Source organism: Pteropus vampyrus, unplaced genomic scaffold (genome assembly GCF_000151845.1).
Source record: "Pteropus vampyrus isolate Shadow unplaced genomic scaffold, Pvam_2.0 Scaffold484, whole genome shotgun sequence".
Lineage (NCBI taxonomy): Eukaryota > Metazoa > Chordata > Mammalia > Chiroptera > Pteropodidae > Pteropus > Pteropus vampyrus.
Window position 1 is genome coordinate 436,678 of NW_011889265.1, and position 11,302 is coordinate 447,979.

Below are 11,302 nucleotides of genomic sequence, written 5' to 3' on the forward strand. Positions count from 1 at the left end.
GTTTGTGGCTTGCGCGGATGGGTGAATCATTTACCGAGATGGGGAGAGCTGGGAGGAGCCGGCCGCAGCGTTTTATGGGGGAGCTGGAGTTCCGATCTGGCTAGCGCATTGCCTGTTAGACTCCCCAGTGGAGATGGTGTTGAGTGTTGGAACTCGGAGTGTAGGAGAGAGGCCAGGGCAGGGGGTCCCTGTGCCTAAGATGGTATCCGATGCCACCAGACCTGGCGAGATTGCCCAGGGGCTGGGTGGCGGAGCAGAAGGTGGGAAACCGTCATCTTGGAGAATGGGGAGAGAGAATTGGACAAGGGAAGTTTCAGAACAGCGCCTGGCACATGGCAGGTGCCTGCTAAATATTGGTTGGGTGGATAGATGGGTGGATGGACGGACGGAAGGGCGGATGCATGCGTGCATGAAATGTAGGACTGCTGGGCAGTGCTGAGTGTCTAATGGCCAACTGGGGAATGTAACAGTATAGTAAGTGTCCTGGATCTCAGGGGCTCCCCGTGCTGGGGAGGCAGGACATTTCATGGGAAGTGGGATTTGCTCCGAGCCTGGGCGAGCAGCCAGGATTCTGGCACAGCTGGAGAGAAAGGGAGGGTGCATTGAAGGGAATGGCATTATTAGCAAAATTTGGAATGTGCGAGGCCTGTTTAGCAGTCTGCTCCAGGTAGAGTCGGCCTGGGCGGAGGGTTTTTGTGAAGGGGGAGTTGGCAGAGGGGAGTGGCCTAGTCCCGCCAGGGGCCAGAGGGCAGGGACAGTGGGGAGAGAGTGAGAGAGCCTGCCCCGGAGGCCGCATGTTCATTCCCTGCCCTTCACCCTCTCCGATATCGGGTGACCCCAGGCAAACCAGCCCCACTCCCGCCAGCCACCCCGGAGAGTTAAGCAGCCTCAGGGTGGCACCTGGCGGTGTGTTCTCAGGTCTCTGTGGGGCAGGGAGGCCTCGGGACTCACCTCCTCAGGGGGCGATGCGGGCGCAGTCTCACCCCAGCTCTCCAGCGGTGCTTGCCGGGTTTGTACCTGTGGCCTCCACCGAGGAGTTGCAGCATCTCTCGTGTTAGGACGGGGCAGGCAAGAACACCTGTTCCCATCACACTTTGAAGAAGCGAGGACTGGCTCCAGCACTGATAGAAATGGCATCTTTTTCTTTCAGGGTGTGTGATGCGGGCCACTCACGTGTGGTCAGTCAGGGAGGGCTGGCAGGGGCCCCTTTAAATCTCGCCTTTAGTGATTGAAGAGTCCTTCGGAACGAAGGTCAAAGGTCGGTGGGCTGTCCCCTCCCATTTGGGCCTGGCTGTAGGCGATAGGCAGAGAGGCTGCTAGCTGCCAGGGCCCATCAGCGAGTAGGGATCTTTTTTCCTCCATTCAAAGGCACCTCAGCATCCACTAAGCACATGGCGTCAAGGACCTGTCTCTGTCACGAGCTGCATGACTCTGCAGCTGTGACTAACATTCCCGGGTTTGGGTCCTCATCTGTAAAACTGGACCCACTTCATAGGGTATAAAATAAATTAGAAAATGTACATAAACTGTGGAGCAGGCTGCTGTGGCAGCTCCTGGGTGTCATCAGTGAGAAAGCCTGGCTCTCACAGGTGTTTAATACTCTCACTAACTCAGGAGAACCTTCCTCTCCACTGGTACAATCTAGTGAGGCTTCTGGGGGTTTTTGTTTGTTTGATTTTTGCATTGCAAATATCCTTGTCTTTCACCTCCTAAAAATCGTGGCTTGCTTTCTTGTGTGTTGTTGTTAACTAATATTGCAGATATGTAAATGTAGTGAAATGCCCTGGGTAGATGTGAAAAAGGGTAACCCTGCCCCCCACTCCCCCCATGGGCAGCTGGTAACTGACCCCAATGCATGGTGGGGGCAGGGCTCCCACACATGGAGCCCCCGTCTACCAGTCCAGTCTTGGGCCCCGCCTCAGCCTCGTGGTGGGGGATGGGGGTGTCCCTGTGGGGGGAGGGGTGTTAGCTGACTTGAGCCAAATCTATTCCTAATCCTGACGTCAAACATGTTCTGAGGCTGTCACATCATCTCACACCAGAATGAATTAAAATGGGCTGGAAAGTGGACATGACTGCTGTCACTATAGCCCCATTTATTCTGAAGCCCACCGCCAGCGACGGGGGGTGAAACAAACTTAAAATCCTGGTCCGTGTGGTCGGCCACTGACAATACGGCTCCTCCTCCAGGGGGTGGTTCTCAGAGTTATCCGCTCAAACCCAAGCTCAAATCCTTCACCTCCAGCCTGAGAGACAGGCAAACATTCTTGATAACCTTCTGAGAAACAGCTGGGGGGGCGGGGGGCTGTGTTGAATTTAGATTTTCTGGGCACCACCCAGCCGGCTCTCTGCCCTGAGTGCCCACCTCCCCGATCTGGGCAGAGCCTTAAGTCAGCAGAAGAGGTGGGACAGGCCCAAAGTTATATTCCAGACTGAGCCTGCACTGGGGGACCGGTGGCACTCCAGAACCCCCCGCTTCGGCGCCCGCTGAGGACTGGCCTGTCCCCTCGAAAGCCATTTAACCCCAAACTACTTCAAAACTTTCATTCCCTCAGAGCCACTCGTCGACCGCAGCATTCCACACTGAATTAAAAAAAAAAAGAGCAAGCACTGCCCCGCCTCTCACTTCCAGAGAATCGCACCTTCTCCCAAATGCTTCCAGAAACACGAGCTCCGACCGTGTACTAATTCTGTCCATCTACGCGAGTCGTTGCCTTTGACACCTAATTACCGTCCTGGAGGCTAACTCTTAGGTTTATCCTTAAATATATGTCAAAATGACTTTGGTAGAAGTTGTTATTTAAGGCAGTGGAGAAAAATCAAGAACATTGGGAGTGACATGGTCCTTGTTTTACCCCTCACTTCCTGGGCCAGAATTTAACATCTCTCGACCCGTTTTCTTATCTCGGAATAAGGAATTCCTGTGCTGCCTACCCCACGCAGTTGCTAGGAGAATCTCATGAGACAGGTCATCCGTTGACAGATGCTCCTCCATCCCTGTCAGAGTCAAGGCCGTGGAACGGGGGGCCAGACAGACCGTCGCTGCCCACCCGGACTCAACCGTCCAGCGAGGCCGACAGCAGGTAAGTAAGTAAGACGTAAATAGCAAACGTTCACTGAGCTCTTACCGCGGGATGGGGCCGTTACCTTATTCCATCCTTGTAACAACGCTCTGAGGAAGCTCCTACCTGGTCCATCTTGTATATGAGGAAACTGAGGCGCAGGGGGTCGTGTGGTCGTGGCAGGGCCAGGGCTCGAAGGCACGTAGTGCGACTCGGAGTCACTCTGCTGCAGCCGTGATGGAGGAGGGCTGCAAGGTGCAAAGGGGACCGGGGACCGGGGACCGGAATGGTGCGAAGGCACTTAGCGAGCTGCCGTAGCGCGAGCGACATCAGCCTCCGTCACCGTCACCGTCACCGTGTTCTGTTGGTTAGAGTAAGGCAGGTCCCGCCCACTCTCCAGGGGAGGGGACTCCATGAGGGCGCCAGCACTGGGAGGCCGCCGTCGTCTGGGCCACTGTAGGGTCTGCCCACCACAGTTTCTAATTCTGCTTGTGGCTCTTTTGTCCTTGAAGTGTCTTGTCATGTCAACGGTTTAAACCTTAAAAAAGAAAAAAATTAAGGACACAGCATTTCTTACATTTTTGTCCTGATCCCCTGGATTGTGAGGACCTGCCCTCCAGGGCCCCGATACTGTCATGGCTGTTTCCGTGGTTAAATGGTCCTAGCAGTTTATGGAAGAGAAACAGCCACAGAAGCTTCAGGCGGAGTCAGCAGAGAGAGAAGGGAGAGCCCAGTGAAGACTTCAGACATTTAATCAAAACTCTCAAATTCACCCGTTACTCATTCGTGCCCATGTTGGGCACGCGTGGTGTGCTCCTTCTGTGTTTCGTGCCCAGCGCTGACACAGAGGTGGCCACGTCCCCTACCGCATCAGGGCAGAGTTAACCGAGATGAGAGGGTGGGACACCCTCTGCTTGGGACATCATGGGCGGCTTCATTCCCATAGGATGGGGAACCACCCTGGAGTTCACTGAGGGGACAGGCAGACGCGGAAACAGTATGCGGCTTAAAAAAGAACAAACACGATTTACCTTTTTCTGCTGAGTCACATGATCACTCTGACTGCTCATGGCCGTGCGCGGCTGTGCTGGGTAGTGTGCCGCAGTGGCCCGAAGGCCCCAGCCTCAAAGCACAGGGCCTTGCCGTGTCACGGGGTGTGTCTTACACCATCGCCGTTCCTTCTCTCGTTCCCTGCCCCTTGTCTCGCCTTGGTCTGTCAGTGAATCTGATTTCAGCAAACCTTTTCCTCCCTTTCGAGTTGCTGCTTCTAAATTACTGTAGGGTCAGAGACCCCCCCAGCCTGATGTCAGGTTAGCACTGAGTGTCAGGTACAAGTTAATCAGTGATCTCAAGGGCGAGCCTGCCCCACCCAGTATCGCAGTGAAGGAAGACGCGTCATTTGAAAACAAAGCATTGCTTTGATTTATTGCTTTCGTTTGTTATTAGTCATGTCATTTACTTCGAGTTACAGCTAACTATAAAGTTGGGGTGATGCGTTTATCCAAGGAGAGTCTTGATGAACAGAATATGAAAATATTCTCAGAACACAATATAGGGGGTCACGGTACCTCCTGAGGAAGGACAGGAACTTGGGAGTCAGGCCACTCACAGGCCTCGTTCTTACTTCTCCCCTCCTCGAGGACCCCCCCAAACCCCACTCCCCCTTCTTGTTGCAGTCGTTTGAGTAAATTGGTGACTCCAGGAGTTAATTACTTTCCTGTGGCTACTGCAACAAATCACCACAAACTGGGTGGCTTCTCACAGGTGTGGAGGCTGGGGGGGAGCACCCTTCCCAGCCTCCGCCCGCTGCTCGTGGCCGCCCTGGCACCCCCTGGCACCCCCGGGCTCAGGGCTGCCTCACGCCAGTCTCTGCCTCCGTCTTCACGTCACCGTCTCTGTGTGTCTGTCTTCTGTCTCTCAGATCTCCTGAAGGACACTTGTCGCTGGATTTGGGGCGCATCCAGGTGATCCAGGATCATCTCATCTCAGGAGTCTTAATCACATCCACAAAGACGCATTTTTCTAAGTACAGTCACATTCTTAGGTTTTGGGGGTTTGGCGCGGATAGCCTTTGGGGAAGGGGTCGTTTTTCAGTGATGCAGCGAAAGGCTTTAGAACAGTGCCTGGCACATAGTGGGGCCACTTGTTCTTGCTGCTGCACTGCTGTATTCATCCCTTCATTCATTCACTGCACGTCCAGGTACCCTCACCCCCCGGCCCACCACCGTGCTGCGTGGCACGATGCAGAAGTGAAGTGAGGTGTGGCCCTGCCTTCCACCCGCAGGTGTTTCGAGGTGTCTCAGGTCCGCTCTGAGCACGGGCTGGGGACCTCACGCTTACATCGGGGTGTGGTACGCTCTGTTCCACGTACGCAGCTTACAGATGAACTTAGGAAGAGTCCTGATCCCTGTTAACTTAGAAGCGAGGCGTGCTCAGAGACAGTCTGAACTGTAAGCGTAAATTCTTACACTTGCAGTTTTTAAAACACTTTCCCACCCGCTGCCTCTCCTGTGCTGTGCGTCCTTCCGCACCGACGGCACCCCTGCCACTGAGCCAGGCGATTAGACTATCGCAGGGTGTGAGCCTGGGGCTCCGACTCTGCATGCGAGCTAGCCAGCGACCCTGCCTGTCTTCCTTCTGCCTCCCACCCATCTTTTCTCCTTCAGCAGACCTGTCTTGACGTCTGCTGTGTGCTGTCTCCTGTGCTAGGTGCTGAGAATACAAACAGGAAGCTCACCCCGTGTGTCTAGTGAGGTGAGGGACAAGTGACAGGCTGACGGGGGCGATGCTTGAGGTGGGCGCTGGGACCCCACAGCCGGGGTGTACTGTGCTTCTCTCAGGAAGGGAGGGCTGACCATGGCCTGAAGGACACAAGTAAGGGTCCAGCAGGGAGGATGCCCAAGCCCCAGAAGCAGGAGAGCCGGCATCTGAGTGGGCAGAAGGCCCTGGTCTGGGATCCCAGAAAAATCTCCCATGGCCACGCCTACTCTGTCTCCTTCAACGAGCTGGTTTGTGGCTGAAAATTAAAAATTAGAGCCTCATTCTTTTGGCTTAAGCCAGACAGCAAATTGACTCTACCCTCAAATGCAGAAATCCCCTGAACAGGACGAGGCTCCCGCTCAGCTGACCAGTGGGCGTGTCCAGGTGTCTGGTGTGCTTCTGAGGGCAGGTTCGCTCAGTGAACCGGAGTCGGGCACGGTCTAAAGGCGTGGCATACTTGACCGTGTAGGTGGAAAGTACGTGGGGACAGGAGCAGAAGGGACAGCACTTGAGGGTCCACAGACATTCTTCCTTTGTAATTTCTCTCGGGCCAGCCTGGAGCTGACCGACCACGTTTGGGCAGTGGGTCCCCATGCGCTTCCTTGGGCCCTTCCCTTGGGAGGGCAGGAAGGAGGCCCCCCATCAGTGAACTGCCCGGTGCAGTGAATTCGTGTCTGCTTGGCTTCTGTATCTCTTTCCCTCTCTTCCATCCTGTACCCCAGATCACCGGTTCACCACCCCCAGAGCTGGCAGCCTTCTTGGAGTGCCAGGCCCCCGGGCTGGGCTGCAGGAAGCTGCTTCCCTGTTGCGTGGGGCAGCACCTCTGTGGCACAGAAGTGGCTGTTATTTTGCCAGCTTATCCATCTTTTCTTTACAGCAGTTTACAATATGCACTGTATCGTTAAAATGTAACGTTGTTATGGCCAAATGTTGCATTTCTACTGTCGCAGTTGACGTTAGTGACAGCAGATGCCATGACAATGTCAGAGCATGTGCGGTGTCCCAGCTCGGTTCCAGGTCAGCCCCTGCCCAGCCAGCTGCGGCCCTGTCTCCTAGGGTCTGGGCTCCTCTGGTAGGACAGGGGACCTGGGGAGGTGGAAGGTCTTGGGGACACATTCGTGTGAGTTTTCCAGCAGGCCGTGGGTAGCAGAGCCAGCGGAGGGGAGCCTGCAGCTCTCATCGGGGAGAGAAGTAAGTTTTTAGGAGCAGCGACAACACTGAGCATCAGGCTTGGCAAACCGGATCCGGGGTTCTGAGGGTTGGGAAGTGGGGTGCAGCAGTGGCCAGCATGGGAGCTCCGGGAGGCTGTGCCTCGTTCTAATTGCAGGCTGGGCGGGAGTGGTGGGGTGCATTTTAGCCACACACGACTTTCTTCCTTATCGTGAACTTCGGGTGAACAGTGGATCCAGAACCTTGTCACAGTCTGAGGGGATCCTCAATGGCGAAGGCCACCTGCGCGGGGATGTGGGCAGGAGACGTGGGGGTGTCGGGCCCGTGGCTTCTCTCTCGCGTGGGCGCCTGGCCTGGTGCAGGGCTGGTCTTTCTCATTTCCCGGGGTTAGCTGGAGAGAGGGGCTCTCTGTCCCGTTGCCTCCACCCTTTCCATCTGGCCTCTGCAGTCTCTCTGGGGCATTATGTGGGGTCTGGGGACCCTGATCAGCAGCCCATGCCAGACTGCACGGAGAGTTTCCTGGGCAGGCGAGCTGTGTTCCCAGGACAGCAGGCGTGGGTACGACATATTCTGCCCTCATTCTTGCTTTTTTTTAAACGTCTTTTTAAAATTATAAAATTAGTAACAACACTCGAACAACCCAGAGGTGGATGAAGCTGACAGGTAGGGCTCGTTTCTGGCCCGTTTCTGGCCCGTTTCTGGCCCGTTTCTGGCCTGCCTGTCCCCAGCAGCCCCGCAGTGGTGGCCACTGCGGGCCCCGGGCGTGTCTCCTTCCCTCCACCCAGCCCGCCGTGGTTTCTGTTGCCTGTTTGCTGAGCCTCATAGCAGGCCAGGAAAAGCTCCAGAGTGGGAGGCGCTCGTATGTTTCCAGAGCCTCGGGCTCCGGGAGTCCTGTTACTCAGGTGTTCCCTACGCTCAGCTCAGCGCGTCTCTGGCAGTCGGGGTGGTGGGGAGTCTGGCTGGACTCAGCATGGGGGTGGGGGCTGGCTGGGGGCTGGGTCGTCTCTCAGCTTCCTTGCCTGTGTGTGATGTGAAGTGGACACATGCCCTCCCTTCCCCATCACCCCCCTTCCTCGCCCCCAACGCACTTGGACGTGACACCTCTGTGTGTTCCACTGGTCTGGCAGGTCAGGAACGCAGAAAGACCGCTTTTATGGGCGAGGCTTTTATTTATTCAGGCGAGACAAAGTATGTGAAAGGTCATTGCCGCCTGGAAGCACCTGCTGCAGGTGAGGTGTCTGCTGTGAGGGCGAGAGCGTCATCACTGTCTTCAAAGCTGATGGCAGGGGGCTAAGTTCTGAGGACTTGAACCCCGGGCAGCTCCCCCAAGCGGCAGGGGTCTGTTCCCAGAGGCCCCTCCAAAGCTACTGACCCCGTTCTCACCTGGCCTCACCGCAGGTAAGAGGTGTCCCCACCAGTGTCCCTCTGGACTGAGGGACATGTCCAGTGACTAAAGGTGACCATTAGCCCAGGACTTTTAAAGAACAGAAAATGTTTTCATTGTGTTATGACCGTCTCTCAATGGCAGCATTGACATTTGGGGCGGGGTCGTTCTCTGTGGTAGGGGGCCGACCTGTGCACTGTGAAGTGTTTAGCAGCACCCCTGGCCTCTACCCACTGGATGCCAGTAGCACCCCACCCCCCAGCCCCAGCCATGACAACCAAAAATGTCTCCAGACATCGCCGAGTGTCCCCTGAGGGACAAGATCGCCCCTTACTGAGAAGCACTGGGTTCGGGGTTCAGAACTAGGCTTTCGGGGGCCACCGCTTCCACATCGCGAGCTGCCTCTGTCTCTGTTCTGTTTCCAGAAAGCTGAGCTCATCGGCTCATTTGTTTGTTTGACTCACCCAGCTCTAACCACAAGCAGCCTCTCCACTTTGGGGGATCCCAAATGACTTATCATGGGACTTCATACATCAATTCAAAAGACTCTTGTCTCCTAAATCGGAGGCAGAAGGCCTCAACGTCTCTTCTGGCTCCACTCGGTAAATATATCCCTCGCTAATTTAAAGGGCAGGCAGAGCCCCTGCTGACGGTTTTGCCGTGAGGCCTTTGCAGTTCAGTTTTCTGAAAGCGCCAAGCGTTTTTCTCTCTTTAGTTTCAGCCTTAGCCTGGTGACCAGCTGGGGATCTAAGGGCCGGGGCCGGCTGGAGTCGGCCAGGGCTTGGGGATTTTCTTCAGGCCTCTGACCCAGGACTGGCGGGGGAGGAGGGCAGCGGACTGGCTGTCTGGGAGCCAGGAGGAGGAGTCAGGGCCCAGGATGGACCCTCCCGAGGTCAGTCATGCCCCTACTGCTGTGCTTCGGGCTCCTTGAGCAATACCCAGGCTGTTTGCCAGCCCCTCAGGGGTCACAGAGAGAGCCGCTGGCTTGGAGATGGGGCTTCACGAAGTGACTGACCCAACCCTGAGGTCCGAGGCCATGCCCGTGCCAGGCAGCCTTCTTCCCGCCTAGGTGCGTGAGGCTGTCAGCGGAGGAAGAAGGCGGGGTGGTCCGAACCGCCGCCCCCGCTTCACTGTCTCCTTCGGGAAGCGGGCTCCGGTTTTCTCCTAGGGAGTGTAGGTCTCAGCATCTGCTTTGCACGCAGAAACCCCAGTTATCGAAAGATCTCGGGGTGCCCGTGGCTTCCCTCCAGTGTCGCTCTTTCTGTTCTGCAGTGGCTCAGCTTAATCGGCCCCCTCTGAAGCAGAGGTTTGAACTTGAGCCGTGGTTGGGATGGCCCAGGCCTGTCAGTGACCTTGCACTCAGACAGCTGTGGGCTGCCAGGCTCACAACCGACTGCTCGACGGGCGTCGGGGCTGGAGAGCGAAAAGGGAAGAGAAGCTGGATCTGGCTGCCGAGGACTCTCGGCCCTGGACGGCAGGAAAAGGCGGCGATGCTGCTGGGCCCAGTGCCACCAGCCCCACGCGCTGTGCCCATCAGCACTTGGTGAATGCATCCAGACAGGACCCCTACTCACACGACAGACAGGACCCCAGGCGCTCGGCGATCTCATTGGAGGGCCGGGGACAAGAGGATGGGCGGGTCTCTGTGCTCAGAGCAGCGTTGGTGCCCCGGGGACTTCCCTTTGCTCCCTGCCTTTACCTGTGCCGGCGCCTGGCAGGGCTCTGAGCCTTCCGGATTCCAGTGTCCGCAGGACCCGTCTGCTGACTGCGGGAGCAAAGCTGCCTCCCAGATAGCCACCCAGGGAGAGAGCAGCCCTGGGATGGGACCCGGATGTCCCCCTGGCAGGGCCTCGACTCCTGGTCCTCCCCGGCCACACCTCCTGAGCATCACCACGGGCGGTTGGTGGGGTTGGGGGCCGGGTCCCCCCCGCCTCACCCCCCCCACCCCCGCCTCCCTCTTCCCTTTTGTTCTTCCTCTCCACCCGCGGGGAGTGTAGCGTCCACATGACTCAGGAGCGATGTTCCAGGGGCTGGTTAGCTGGGGCTGGGAAGGGCGGGCCGGTCACGGGGTGGGAGGAGAGGGGAAGGAACCTGTGTGCTGGCACCTGTCCACAGGTGAGTGGGCTGGCAGCGAGCCCTGCCCCCGCAGCCATGCCAGGCCGGGAGGCGGCGGCAAGGCCGACAGGTCGGACAGGTGGAGCCAGCCGCAGGACCACGGCTGGGGTCCACGCCTTGCCCTCTCTCAACCCACAGAGCAGGTAACTCGCCTTTTCATTTTTTCTGCCGGTTTCGTTGGCCATCGACTTCGGGGCACGGCACTTAGAACTGGAGAAGCAGGCCTTCGGGAAATAATGCGTTTTTCTGGAGCAGATTTGGTGTTTTTTGTAGGAAATTTGGCCTCGACGTCAGAGAAACCTTTCTGGTTGTCTGGCCTTTGGTTCTGTAAAGCAAATTCCTTACAGGGCTTAGATGCCTAACGGCTAATTGGGAAGGCGGGATCCCGAACGAATGAGATTTGTTTTTTGGTAACCGAACGTGGCGAGCCCGTGGAAGGCTTTGCCGTGGGCGGGGAGCTGTTTGCCTTTTCCCTGAGGAGGGATTGGGCCGGGGTGGCCTTGTCGTGGCAGCACCCTTGGTCCCTACTCAGAGAAACATGGGGTTGCCGGGCTTCTTCCAAAAGGCGAATTGACGGCACCGCCCCGTGGGCTGGGTTTCGTTGTGAAAGTGTCTGAGCTTCTGAAATCACCTTTCCTGTTGAGAAGACTCGACTTGCGAAAGCCGGGCTCCCGCGTTTCCACTCCCGATCCTTCGCCAGTGAATGAATATTCCCTGACCCGTCGTCCAGGGCATTTCCGGCCTGAGAACAGGAAGGGGCAGGGCACAGGGCCGAAGAACAAACCCAAGACCCCTTCACCTGAAACGGGGA

The 11,302-nt window shown here is 56.9% G+C and overlaps 1 long non-coding RNA gene across 1 annotated transcript; it reads left to right on the forward strand.

Annotated features, from left to right (window-relative positions):
* Positions 1-6: 6 nt before the first annotated feature.
* Positions 7-11,291, forward strand: LOC111732718. The gene is made up of 3 exons (XR_002777666.1): positions 7-5,088; positions 8,802-8,978; positions 9,649-11,291. It is a non-coding gene; the product is annotated as an uncharacterized LOC111732718 (long non-coding RNA).
* Positions 11,292-11,302: the final 11 nt, after the last annotated feature.